Genomic DNA, 13,886 nt, shown 5'->3' with positions numbered 1-13,886 from the left:
ATGTTTCCTGCTACAACTTTTCTTACCCTGATAAAATAGTAGAAAGTTATTGGAGACTAGCAGCTTCTACCACACTAGATTTTGGCCTCGGGCAAGTCTCATGGCCTCTCTAGGCTTGGAGATAATGCTATCTTACCACAAACAATTTGTATTAACTGAAGTCTCTGATGCAAAGGATCTAGCACAGAGCCTGGAATATACTATGCACAACCTCCCCTTCTCTGTTCCTGCCTCCAGATATTCTGAAGTGTGTGGCAGTAGCTCAAGTGCTCTCAAATGTGGCCACAGTTCCTGCAGCCCGTGTCTGAGTGCTTTCTCTATGCAAACTCACAGGATCACCCTGTAACTTCTTACCGGAAATTCTGAACCAGACCTCAGGGTAGTAGAGTAAGTCACAGTGACATTTAAAGAAGAAATAATGCCACTATCACACAAACGATTTACTCCGTGGAGTCCATGCATTATCCCATTCCATTCCTGCACAACCCCAGGCCATAAGAACTATTATCCTGACTGACAGATTTGGAAACTGAGGTTCAGAGAGGTTAAGCAGCTTGCCCAAGGTGACAGATAGTAATTGGCTGAACTGGGATCAGATCCCGGTCTATCTGGCTCCAAGTCCTTGTCCTGTAATCATCATGGTACAGCAGTGAGGGGTTTCCCTGTATGAGGCATCTACTCACTGCCCAGTGATGGGAACTATTGTTAAAAGATCTCAGGCACACAAGGGAATCAGGGAGGAGTGGGCCCATGAAGGAAGCCTTTTCCCAGGTGAGGAGACTTAGCTGATCTTTGGGGCCTGTGTGAGACACTGACTACAGTTGTTACCAGGCAGGCAACCTAAGAAGACACCTGGAGCCTGGAGACATGATGGGAGTCATAGCCTTGGACTTGCCTACACACTCCTCATATTGCCCCAGCCTCAAGGGCAGACCGCCAGGACCAGATGGGAGTGGGGACAGCCCTGGCCCCTGGCCAACAGCTCTGAAAAGAAAAAGTTTCTTTGTAAGCTGCAGTAAATCCTTAGGGTTAATTGCAGCCTGAACGTTCATTTCAAAGACCTCACTTCCTGAATCCCAGGAGCATCCAGAAGAATGGCACCAAGGTGGCCCAGCCCCAAAAAGCAAGACACGAACACTGTCTCAACCTGTACGTTCTCAAGGATAAAGAGGGCCCCTACTAGCAAGACAAATTGGTGGCCCCTATGATCCTGGAGGGGCTGAGCACAGGGGAAGGATGGCATAGGAGACTCCCACCAAGAAGGCAGTGATCCTGGGCTTGGGCGCCCACTCCCTGCCAGAGAACCCAGCCTGGCCTGGCTTCAGGAGCCCTCTAATCTTCACCCTCAGCCCACTTGACCTCCACCTAAATCCAGCACTGCTCCCTGTAGGAAGGCAGGGGTGTGACTTCTTGGTAGTCTCATCTGGCCTGTCTCCCCCAGGAGTGGGAGCTCCCCGAGGGGAGGGCTGTTGCAGGCCCCTTCAGGACCTCAGTTCCTGCAGTGGTCCCCCAATTACGCTTCCTCACTAAGTGTCTGAGGGAGCATTTGCCCAGCATCGCGATTCCTTTAGCCCAGAGCCCTCCCTGAGCAGGCCCAGGATATAGAAATGGTCCAGCGTTGGCCTTTGACCCGGGAGAACAGGGTGAAGGGGACACCCAGGTGCGGACTCCTGCGGGGGTCTGAGTGGGCTCAGTGACGTCAGTTCCGGTTCTCCAGTGAAGGAGACCAATTCCAGGACTGCCCCCAACTTGCTGTGTGATCCTGGGACATTTGCTTAAACTCTCTGAGCCTCATCTTTCCTTTCACATGACAGGGAGACGATCCTGCCTTTGGGAGAATGACTTGAAGTAAATCACTCTTAACCCCTAGACGGAAAGGAGGGAGCGGGAGAATTTCTGCCATCCCACGGGACGCAGCGCAGAGGAGGCGGCTCCCCCAGCTTATTAACCACAGACCAGGTGTGCACGCCCAAGCTCACCGGCAGAGGGCGCCAGGCCTCCGCTTGGTGCTCGAGCCTCAAGGCCCAGAAAAGGTAACCTGGTCCCCAGAGGTCTGAAATCGCTGATTGTGTTTATTCAAAGCCAGTCACCATTGCTCACTCGTCTGACTTACTCTGGGTGTGTGTGGACGGGCGTGCATGTGACCGCGTCTGTGCACCGGGGCTGTGCTGTGGGCTTTGTGCTGAGCCAAAGGTGGGGCTTCTCCTGTCCGCCCGGTCCTGGACTCCCGGCAGCGGCCGGCAGGGGCGGTGCTGATGCTGTAGGAGTGTCAGGAGCCACTGCCTCGTGCTCAGCCCCACGGGAGCCACTCTGTGTGCCCTGCAGCGGGGAGGACCCACAGGGTAGACCGCCTCCTTGGCCGGTGACCCCTGCAACAGAGCCGTCTCTCCGGTGCTCCTGCTCGCCAAGTCAGTGTGAGGCCCGGACGGAGGAAGCCCTGCTTGCTTCTCTGTTCAGAGGAAAGGGGCCAGGGGATTGTAAAATAGGCCTTAGGTTATTGGACAAGAAGACAAAACCAAACCAAACCAAAAGCCTGGTGAGATCACGGTCTCACCCAGATGCAAGTGATTGCTCAGGTCAAATCAGCCAGCCTGGGCTCTGATAACTGCCGGGCCAGGTGGAGCCCGTGCACAGGGGAAGGGGGTTAGCATGGCCTCTGCCTGGGGCTCCCAGCCTGAGGAGGCAATGCATCCTTACCCCAAGAGACCACTGTTTGCAGGACGATACTCCCCAGGATAGTCAGGCTGGTCTGGGAGGCAGTCTGTGGCCACACAGGGTGGAGAAGGCGAACTCAAACTGTGAAGCAGACAGGGCTCGCGGAGGCCCCTCCCATGTGCCCCGCCAGCATCCCCTTTTTGCTTCTGCACTTCCCAGAATCACCCTTTTCATAGACACTTACGGAAGGGCCACCATGTGATCATCCTTCCCAGGCTGAGGGTACAGACAGGAGCTGGCAGAGCAGGGAGGGTGCTGGGCAACTACCACAGGGTCAGGAGCCCTGGGGAAGTCTCCTGATGGTGGTAGGTGGCTGGGGGTGGGGTGGGGGTAGAGGGCTGCCAACAAAAGCTTCCAAGACCCTGAAGGAGGCAAGGCACGCTGAGTTTTAAGGAGCCAGAGGCATCATCTTATCGGGTGACAGGAGTGAGGCCCCACTGCAATGCCTGCCGTGGAGGGGCCAGTGGGCTAGGCAGGCACACACAGCAGCTGTGATAACTTTGGGCAGACCATAAGGCAGTTTACGGTTTGTTGAGTTATTTTACAAATCTTTATTCTGTGAGGTTGGTAGAAAAATGAAGCTCAGAGAGGTTAGGTAACTTGTCCCAGGACACAGAGCCAGGACTTGGGCCTGTATATCCCAAGCTCTAGCCTGAACTGGCTCCTTAGGTAGCCTCTGCCCCTCCCACTACCCCAACTCCCTGAAGCAGAACCTTGGTTAGAGCGGCAGGGCCCGTCTTGTTTTGACAGGTCTAGAACTTGTCTTTGTTTTATTTTTCAGGACACCAAATTGGTTAACATCTACAGGCCTGGCTCACCCAACCAAACATACAGGAGGTGGGTGGATGGATAAACAATGCCACTGTGACCGCTTACAATGAGCGCCAGTTCATTTAGAAGGCTGGTGTCAGGAATTGGCTCAAGTCATCCATTCCCTCCTGGTGATGCCGGGCAAATGCAGAACCAGAGCAAATGGAGCCAGCCTTTCTCGAAGGATTTCTCAGTCTGTCAGACTGGGCTACAGAAATGTGTGACGTGCTGGGAAGTGTCAGGGAAAGTGTGGCTCAGGAGTGACCTGGGTTGTAATCTTAGCTCTACCAGTTCTTAACAACATGTCCTTGGCAGGTTGCTTAAGCCTTGGCCTGTTGTTCATCTGATACATGGAGATGATCATAGAACAACCCAGAGAGTTGCTGGGAGGAGCATACAGATGATGTGCTGTGCAATGACTAGGTCCAGGCAGATGCAACATAAACAGTAGCTCTTGCTATTACTGGACAGCTGGGTGACTTCCCTGTCTACAGAAGACGTATTTACAATGTCCACTGTCTGCAAGCTGTTCTTCTTCACCCCGGTCAGCCCTGGGTCCTCTCACAAGCCCTTGCTATTCCTCGAGCCCTTCTCTTATCACAGTGTCTCTCCAGTCAGGCAGGTGTCAAATAATTCATTGGGCTACAATTTGATGTAGTGACATTCTTTTTTCTTTCCTTTTTTTTTTTTTTTTGAAACAGAGTCTAGCTCTGTTGCCCAGGCTGGAGTGCAGTGGCATGATCTTGACTCACTGCAACCTCTGCCTCCTGGGACAATAGGCACACACCATCATTCCTGGCTAATTTTTGTATTTTTTGTAGAGACGGGGTCTCACTGTGTTGCCCAGGCTGGTTTCTCAAACTCCTGGGCTCAAGTGATCTACCCACCTTGGCCTCTCAAAGTGCTGAGATTGCAGGCGTGAACTCCATGCCCTGCCAACTGAGTGCCATTCTTACCTTAAGGGTGCACAGCACTCAACTTGAGGGAGATGTTCTCTGGTTCCTAGAGTGGATTTGAAGATATTGTATCTCACTTCCCTCAGCCACATGCCTTCCCTGAGTGACAGGTTTCCCAGGTGACAGGTTTCCAAGTCTGGGGGACCTGGGATGACAGCTGATCCTGCCACTTGCCACAGCATGTGAACTTGGGCATGTTTCTTGCTCTTATGGAACCCCAGATTCCTTATGTGTCAGTCGGGGCACACTCAGCCACAGAGCTGGGAGAGGATTACATTTGAAATGTGTAAAGTGTCTAACGCCTGGCCCAGTGTGAGGAGGGACTCGGTAGGCAATCATTGTCTTGGCCGGGCGCGGTGCCTCCTGCCTGGAATCCCAGCACTTTGGGAGGCCGAGGTGGGTGGATCACGAGGTCAGGAGATTGTGACCATCCTGGCTAACACAGTGAAACCCTGTCTCTACTAAAAATACAAAAAATTAGCCGGGTGCGGTGGTGGGTGCCTGTAGTCCCAGCTACCGGGAGGCTGAGGCAGGAGAACTGTATGAACCCGGGAGGCAGAGCTTGCAGTGAGCTGAGATTGCGCCACTGCACTCCAGCCTGAGTGACAGAGTGAGACTCCATCTCAAAAAAAAAAAAAAAAAAAAAAGATAAATGTCTCATAGTTATGACACAGATGCTGGTTTTTAAAGTTTCAAATATAGAGATTTTACCAAGCCCATGGGAGAGAAAGATCAACTTCACAAACAGGGCTATGGGGCAGGTTTCCTGTAGGCATCTGAACCAGGTTGGCTGAGTCCCTCTGCTCCTTGGCCTCAGCTCTGTGTCCCTGATCCTGCTGGTATGAGCCCACCGGTGGAGAAGGGAGACGAGGGAGGAGGAAGTCCCGGAGTGATCTGCTTCCCCCATTCCCCCCAGACTGTTTCTTACCTGGAGACCTGAGGGACCAAGGAACTGAGGCCGGAGCTGCCCAGAGAAATCTGAAGATTTGGGGTTGGTGGGTGGAGAAGAGGGTGTGGGGTGCTGCTTGGGCCAGGGGGATGGAAGCCTTTTGGAAGAGCCTTTCTTCCCGGCGATGGCCCCCTCCCAACCTCTACCCCACCGACACTCTCTACACAAACCTCTGAAGGAGAGAGGCAGCCCCCAAACAGATCTTCTTGAAGATACCCCAATTCAGGGTCACCCTTCAAGAAAACACACCCCTAAGAAAGCTAACTCCTATCCCTGCTCCTCTTGGAAGCCTGCTGTGGGTGACACGAACACAAGCCAGCCTAGAGCAGGTGGGACATCGGGATCCCCTGAACTGTGCTGCACACACAGCTCACAGACGTCCTTCACAGCTGGCACTTCCATCCCTGCTCATCACTATCCTGTGGGTTAGCAAAGCAACTGTTTTTATTCCCATTTTACAGACCAGGAAACTGGGTCCCAGGAGGGAAGGGGCCTGCTGAGGTCACACGGCCTATCCTTCATGCTAGAGTACATGGAGAACAGGACTCGCTGTCTCCCAGGGCGGCCCCTGATGAGCCGAGGGCCCAGAAGGGTGTTTGGCTGACTCCAGTGCTCAGCTCAGCTGCCTGGTGAGATGTGCCAAGTCTCAGTACTTTAGAAGGGTGGGAGGCAGCCCGTGCCTGGAAACAGCACCCTGGCCGCCCCCACCCAGGCCCTGACCTGCTGGATGGGGCTCAGACTCAGGAAGAGCTGCTGGAAACCTGGGTTCCCCCTTGGCTAGGAACAGAAGGGTTAGGAAGTGCTTGGGGAGGAAGCTGCCCTCAGTGCTTACCTGTGGGAGTCTGGGGTTTCCCTCTGTTTCCTTGTCCCTCTGGGTTTTTGTGTTACTTTGTTTTTGGTTTTCTTTTTGTTTTTTTCCAGGGCTGACAAGAAAAGGGGAGACAGGGGTATAAATTTCTGAGCTGGAAATCTGGAAGGGGAACTGAGCTAGACTCTGATATGTATCATATTAATCCTGTGTAACATTTCTCATAGGCCTGCCCTTGCTGTGTCTTTGAAAATTGTCATGGCTAGCCAAGGTGGGTGGATCACCTGAGGTCAGGAGTTCAAGACCAGCCTGGCCAACATGGTGAAACCCCATCTCTACTAAAAATACAAAAATTAGCCAGGCACGGTGGCGTGTGCCTGTAATCCCAGCTACTCAGGAGGCTGAGGCAGGAGAATCACTTGACCTGGGAGGTGGAGGTTGCAGTGAGCGAAGATCGCATCACTGCACTCCAGCCTAGGCGACAGTGAGACTCTGTCTCGAGAAAAAGAAAAAAAGTTGTCATGGTTTGAACCCATACTTGGTGGCCCCATCTCTGTCTCTGACTGTCTGCCTGCCTCTGCCTCCCTCTGTCTCTGCCTGTTTCCTGTGTCTGTCTTTGTCTCTATGTGTGTGTGTACAAATACATATAGGTATATATATTCTGTCTTTCTCTGTTGCTGTCTCTCCCCCGACCAATCTGATCTGAAGGATCACAGAGCTGGATGGGACAAGGGTCACCATCTCATCCATTCACAGCCTTTGACCAAGATGGTCTGTGAACCATTGGATGTGGGTTAGGTTTTGAAACAAACTTCCCCTTCCCGCCCCACTCGGGCATCAGTTCATGCTCAGCTTGGGTTTAACAGTCTCCAGATTTCCTCTTTGAGCCAAATTCTCACCCTTCCTGCTGCTGTTTGGACACTTGCTTTGGTGTCCTACAGGGAATAATGATAAGGCAGAGGTCACAGTCCTGGCCCCCAGCCAGCCTTGCCTGCTGCGCAGTGAAACTGGTGTTTGCCGGGGCGGTCTTGGCCAGGAGAGAGGAGGAGGGGTGGAGGCAGCTGGGGAGTGTGAGCAAGATGCCACGGGGGCTCGGGGGAGACTGCAGCCAAGTGCTGCGTCTGAGGATATTTATAGACGGACACACAGAGAGACATGCACGCAGGGACAGAGTACTGTTTGTTTCCTGGAAACATGGACTGTTCTCTCAGTCCTACCAGATTTCCCAGGGAGCATCATACTGAAATAGGGAAAACTGTGTCTGCTGCCTGGTGTCCGCCCTCCACATAAGGAGAGATCTGATTCGCTCCACTCCCCCTTGGTAACTGCAACGACTGCCCCTAGCCTGGGGAAGCCCTTTCCAGGCGTTCCTGACTGCCCCACTCACTTCTCTGTCTCATCTCGCCTGCCAGGCCTCTTTGCGCTACTCCCACAGCAAAACACTGCACCAGTGCTTGCCCTTGTCGGGGGCCTCCTGGGCTTTGCACACACAGCTCCGTCTGCCAGGAATGCTTTTCCATCCATTCCTATTCTTCTGGCAAAGCCCTACTCATCATCTGCCCACACGTCACCTCCTCTGAGGGGTCTTTTCTCACCTCTCCTCTGAGAGCTTAGGACTTTGCATGGTTATGTCGCTGTTGTTATTTCTATTTACCTCTGTCTCTGCCTCCAAACCATAAATTCCTCAAAGTCAAGGACTTTCTCTTACTCATCTGTGCGTCTTCAACATGTAGACCAGTGCCTGAAGCAGAGCTGATGAGCAATGGAGAATTGTTGAACGAATGGATGAGATTTTTACAGTATAGCTGCTAAGAGTTCAAGGTCTGTGTTCAGTGGAAGATTTGGTTTAAATACCAGCTCTATGTGAACTTAACCTGGAATTAGAAAACAAAACAAAACAAAAAACAAAAATAAATAAATAAATGCCAGAGCTCTGCCTCTTGCTAGCTATGTGATTTTTCCAGTCACCTGGCCTCTCTAAGCGATTCCACGTCTATAAAGTGGCCTATAACAATAGAACCTTGCAAAGGTCGGGCACGGTGGCTCACGCCTGGAATCCCAGCACTTCGGGAGGCCAAGGCGGGCAGATCATGAGGTCAGGAGATCGAGACCATCCTGGCTAACACGGTGAATCCCTGTCTCTACTAAAAATACAAAAAAATTAGCCGGTCGTGGTGGCAGGCACCTGTAGTCCCAGCTACTCGGGAGGTTGAGGCAGAAGAATGGTGTGACCCTGGGAGGCGGAGGTTGCAGTGAGCCGAGATTGTGTCACTGTACTCCAGCCTGGGCAACAGAGCAGAGCGAGACTCCGTCTCAAAAAAAAAAAAAAAAAAAAAAAAAAAAAATAGAACCTTGCTTACGTGATTAACGTAAAATTTTAATGACATTACATATTCACATAGTGCCTGGCACACGTGGGTTTTTCTCACAACCCACATTTTGTCAGCAAACCCTGTAGATTCCGCTTTTAAAATGTCCAGTCTCTTCTTACTTTCCAACTGCCAACAACCCAATCCAAACCACCACCATTTCCCACTGACACCCAGCCCTCACTTATTTCCAGCACAGCTTTCAGAAGCAGTCTCTTAAAAATAGGTCACATCATCTGACTCCTCTGCCAAAATTCTCCTTGGCCTCTCCTTCTCACTAGAGGAAAAGCCCAGGTCCTCATCATTCTCATCATGGCCTACGAGGCCCTTTAGGATGGCGTCGCCCACCACTACTGACTCCATCTCTTCACTTTCTCCCCTGCTCTCCTGGCTCCAGCTGCATGCCACTCTGCCCAGTGCCCTTCTGCGTGCCATTTCCTCAGCTTGGAATTCTATTCCTTCAGAATCCTCATGCCTCCCTCAAAGGCTGCCTTCTCCATGAGGCCCTCCCTGGCTGTCCAATTTAAACTTTCAATGATATGCTCGCTGTTGGCACATTCTTTTCTTTTTCTTTTTCTTTTTTTTTTTTTGAGATGGAGTCTTGCTCCTGTTGCCCAGGCTGGAGTGCAGTGGTGGGATCTCAGCTCACTGCAGCCTCCACCTCCCAGGTTCAACGATTCTCCTGAGTTGAGTAGTCCATGAGTAGCTTGGACTACAGGCATGTGCCACCATGCCCAGGTAATTTTTGTATTTTTAGTAGAGATGGGGTTTCATCATGTCGGTCAGTCTTGTCTTGAACACCTGACCTCAAGCAATCTACCTGCCTTGGCCTTCCAAAGTGCTTCTTACAGGCGTGAGCCATTGCGCCTGGCCTCACTATTGGTACCTTCTATCCCACTTTGCTGCTGGATTATTTCACATTAGCCTTTATCATTAATAGTATTTATCATTAGTAAATATCATTAATATTTATCAGTAGTAAATATCATTAATATTTTAGGTATTTCCTTATTTACAGTCTGTCTTCCCTGGTAGAATATAAGCTTCAAGGGAGCAGGGATTTTTGCCTCTTGTGTTTGTTGCTGTATCCCTAGCATGTAGAACAGTCTGGCATGAATGAGTACTCAGTAAATACTTTGTTGAATAAGTAGATCAGATCTGGGAAGTTTTGCTAGAGTACATTTCCCTCTGTTTACAAGAACTTGGTGCCCCGAGACTGTGAAGATGAGAGTTTATACTGATGTAAAATACGAAAATGTAGCATCCCAGAGATCTGGGTGGGGCTCGGCCACTCCTCCTTGCCCCTGGGCAGCCAGAACTGACTCAGGAGGCAGAACCCCAAAGCATGCTTCTGCCTCAGACTGGATTTTCCCCTCCTTCCAGCCCAGCCCAGCTGCCTCCAGTAGAGGGCTTGGCTGGGAACTTCAAGCTTGTCCTTTTCTCTGGAGAGGATGGGCATTGGGCCTCCACCCTTGGAAGAGGGAGTGGCAGGTGAAGATGACCCACAGCTAAACGGCTGCTAGCTGCCTTTTGTCCAGTTTTCTTGGGATTCACACAGGGCCTTCCTAGGGAAAAAAATCAATGCCATCCTCCTTAGACTTGGTTTTCCAAAAAAGCAATGCTCTTCGCTGGGCATGGTAGCTCACGCCTGTAGTCCCAGCACGTTGGGAGGCTAAGGCAGGAGAGAATCACTTGAGCCCAGGAGTTCGAGACTAGACAGGGAATCATAGGGAGATCCCGTCTCTACACATAATAAAATAAAATAAAATAAATAATTAGTGGGGCATGGGGTGGCACGTTCTTGTAGTCCTCACTACTCAGGAAGCATCCGTCTTGTCTCTCCAGATAAACTGAACATTTGCTGACAGCACAGACCCTGTCTTATTCACCTTCATTTGCCAGTACTTTAGAGCATGGTAGCTGCTCATTAAGTTTTTGTGGCTTTAAGGAAAAGCACATGGAACACAATTATGCTCAGGGCTTGGTGTGTGCTAGAGGCTGGAGAGGGGCTAACCAGTGAGTTTTCCTTAAAGTGAAGATCTATGATACAGGGATTAGCCATGGATGGGAGGACTACACAGCAACATGCCTTGAGGTTGGAGCCGAGCTGCCTGCCTCCTTACCATCACTGCTGCCTCTGTAACACGAGCTGACTTACTAAGTTAACTGTGCGCTAAGTGTTGGCCTAGGCATTCCACACAGAGTATCTCACTTAATTCTCATAGCATGTTGAGGTAGGGACTGTTGTTACACATATCACGTGCATATCAGGGGCTGTGCTGTTTTTGGGGGTAAAGGCTATGAAGCAGCTGGCGCAGACGCCACGCATGGATGTTGAAAGTAAAGGGAGGAGTCAGGAAGAGGGACTTCATCGGCAAGGAAGCCTCAGCAAGTGACACATGAGGTAGCATGTGCTTTTCAGAGCAGAAAAGCCCGATGTCTTCTATCCTAACAGCATTGGTATCAAGCTCCACAGGGTCTCAGAAATATCTTTCAGGATTCCCCAGTCCCTGGAAGTTCAAACTTCAAAAGCTCATTCTAGGAGTCAAGGGTCCCAGCCCTGTGAACATTTGTCTGACGTGCTGCCTATTATTGATCCAGTCAGCCAGATTTCTTCCCATTTGAACTAGGAGTGAAATAATTATGAAATCACCCTTACCGCCCCCCACCCCCAACCTGCCAAAGTCTTCCTAGAAAAGCATCCTGCTGTTTTTCACTGTAACTCTCATCAGGCAGAAAGCCCGAGAACTCGGGGCAGGGAAATGTTCACCCAACCCAACAAGGCCTTCCTGGACCCTCCTTGCCCCTCTCCCACTCCCAGTTCTCTAGCCCCATGTCTAGGAACCTCTCTGGGTCATCTGGCACTGGTGGTGTGTCCTCTGTTCTGCTCCCACTCCCCTCCCTCTGTCCTAAGAACACTCTCTCCAGGCTCCTAGCTGTGAGTGACACATCAGATACCGCAGCACAGGGTGCTCCTGGATGGAGACAAGGTAGGAGGGTGAGGGACGGTGACAGGATATAAGAAATTCAGAGAGCAGGAGAAATTGGAGAAGGCAGCAAGCCCACTGCCCTCCCTCCCAGCTTGGAGGCTAGATCTTTAGACAAGGTCTGTAAATAACATCAGAGTGGCCTCTGGTTCTGTGTTTGAACTGTGACGTTCTACTCCCCAAATAGAACTCGACTATCTGATCCAGGCATTCCCTGGGCCTGGGGGAGCAGCGAGAACCTGTCTCTCCCTCTCAGGGTACTCTAGAGCCAGGACCCAGGACCCTGCCCCCACGACCCAGCTCACATATCTACGAATCCGTGAGGTTGTACTGAAGGTATGGTTTGTGTGACTTTTGCAACACACCCATGTCTCTGGAGCACCCGAGGTTAGAGTTTTCAACAGTTCATAAGAGAGACAAGTAGTGCTGTGTTTTCTCCCTGAAAATAAGCAGAGATTCTGATGCCCAGGGAACACCAGAGTGGGCTCAAAGGTCACTTTCTGTGGTCAAGCTCCACAGAAATTCAACCACTCACTCCCCTGTGTTTTGGGTCTCCCAGGAGGGCCTTGGGAATGTGTGCAGTGGGCAGCCCCTATGGGAGGTGGCTGAGAATAGGGAAGGTGGAGAACACAGCCAGGGCCATGCAAGCGTGCAGTGAGGCGTTCTGTCCTGTTACAGTGTGTCTCCCTGCCACTCTCTGTTTCTCCCACCCTCTCGCCCTTTCTGCTCCAATAATCCTTCCTCCCTCCAGAGAGCAGAGGGGTGACTGATGGGTCTGCCATCTGCTGCCTTCCCTCATGCTCCAGGTACCCTGCACAGGAGTAATCTAAACGACTTGGGTAACCGAGATAAGATCCTTGCTGCCATTAAACATTGACAGGCTCCAGTGTGATGAGAATGCTCAGTTGCAGAGAAACTCCTGGACTAGTCCATGGGGAGGCAGGGAGACCACAGCAGCTGGGCCATTAAAAATGAATGGAAACCAACCCTTCTAAGGGGCTGTGCCTCTTAAAGTGGCAGTTCTCCTATTGGCTGGGGGAGAAGCCAGGAGGATTCAGAAAAGGCCAGGAGGCCCAGGCCCTACCCAGTATTCAAAGTCACAGCTATTTGTGCCCTTCACACTCTGTTAGTTGGGCGGAAAGAGCGTGGGTTCGGAATCAGGCAGATTTGAATTTGAGTCTCAGCTTGACCCTATAGCGTGGGTTTAGGCACCCTGAACGTTAGTTTGTTCATCTGTAAAATGGGCTTAATACTTACTCAAAAGGCTATAAGAATGAAGTGAAATAATACATATAAGTTGTCTAGTATGGTGTTTGGTCTATTAGAAATAATTACTTAAGGCTGGGCATAGTGGCTTATGCCTGTAATCCCAGGACTCTGGGAGTCTGAGGCTTGAGCTCAGGAGTTTGTGACCAGCCTGGGCAACACGACGAAACCCCATCTTTACAAAAAATACAAAAATTAGCCAAGTATAGTGGTGCGTGCCTGTAGTTTCAGCTACTCGGGAGGCCGAGGTGAGAGGATCACTTGAGCCTGGGAGACGGAGGCTGCAGTGAGCTGAGATCACACCACTGCACTCCAGCCTGGGCGATAGAGCCAGACCTTGTCTCAAAAATAAGTAAATAAATAAATAATAATAACTTACAAGTTAGTCCTCCCAGCCAGTTGTAATGGCTTACACCTATAGTCCCAGCTACTCAGGAGGCTGAGGTGAGGGGGATCCCTTGAGCCCAGGAGTTTGAGGCTACAGTGCATTATTATTGCATCTGTGAATAGTCATTCACTTCAGCTTGGGCAACACAGTGAGACCCCATCTTAAAACAAAACAAACAAAAAATGTTAGTCCCCTTCTCCCTTGCCCCTGCTTCTCCTGGAATGGGGTGAGTTTCTTCTCAGACCCAAGTCACCTCAGGAAGACCCCTTCTGGCCTGGTGGGATCTTTTCCCTGTTCTTCTCCCTCCCACAGCTTCAAGAGACCCTGGTCTCATTGTCTGTTCTCTTGCCTGCCTTCCTCTGCTAGACTGGAAGCACTCTGAAAACAGATATCTCAGCACCATTGATTTTCCAGTATCGGGTCAATGTGGGGTGTATGCCAGCTGCTTGGAGAATGTTGAATTTAACTAAACTGATAAAATCCTTTATAAAGATGTATATAAGACCAATAAGTGGAAGGCAAATGACACAAGATGGAAGGAATTAGGGTAATTTGGGACAGAGAAGGTCATCCCGGCTGTCCAAGCTCACGGCTATCTTAGGTATGGTTAGTCCGACGTCCTCACTTTATAATGAAGA

Source organism: Gorilla gorilla, chromosome 1 (genome assembly GCF_029281585.2).
Source record: "Gorilla gorilla gorilla isolate KB3781 chromosome 1, NHGRI_mGorGor1-v2.1_pri, whole genome shotgun sequence".
Lineage (NCBI taxonomy): Eukaryota > Metazoa > Chordata > Mammalia > Primates > Hominidae > Gorilla > Gorilla gorilla.
This window is presented reverse-complemented; position numbering follows the sequence as displayed.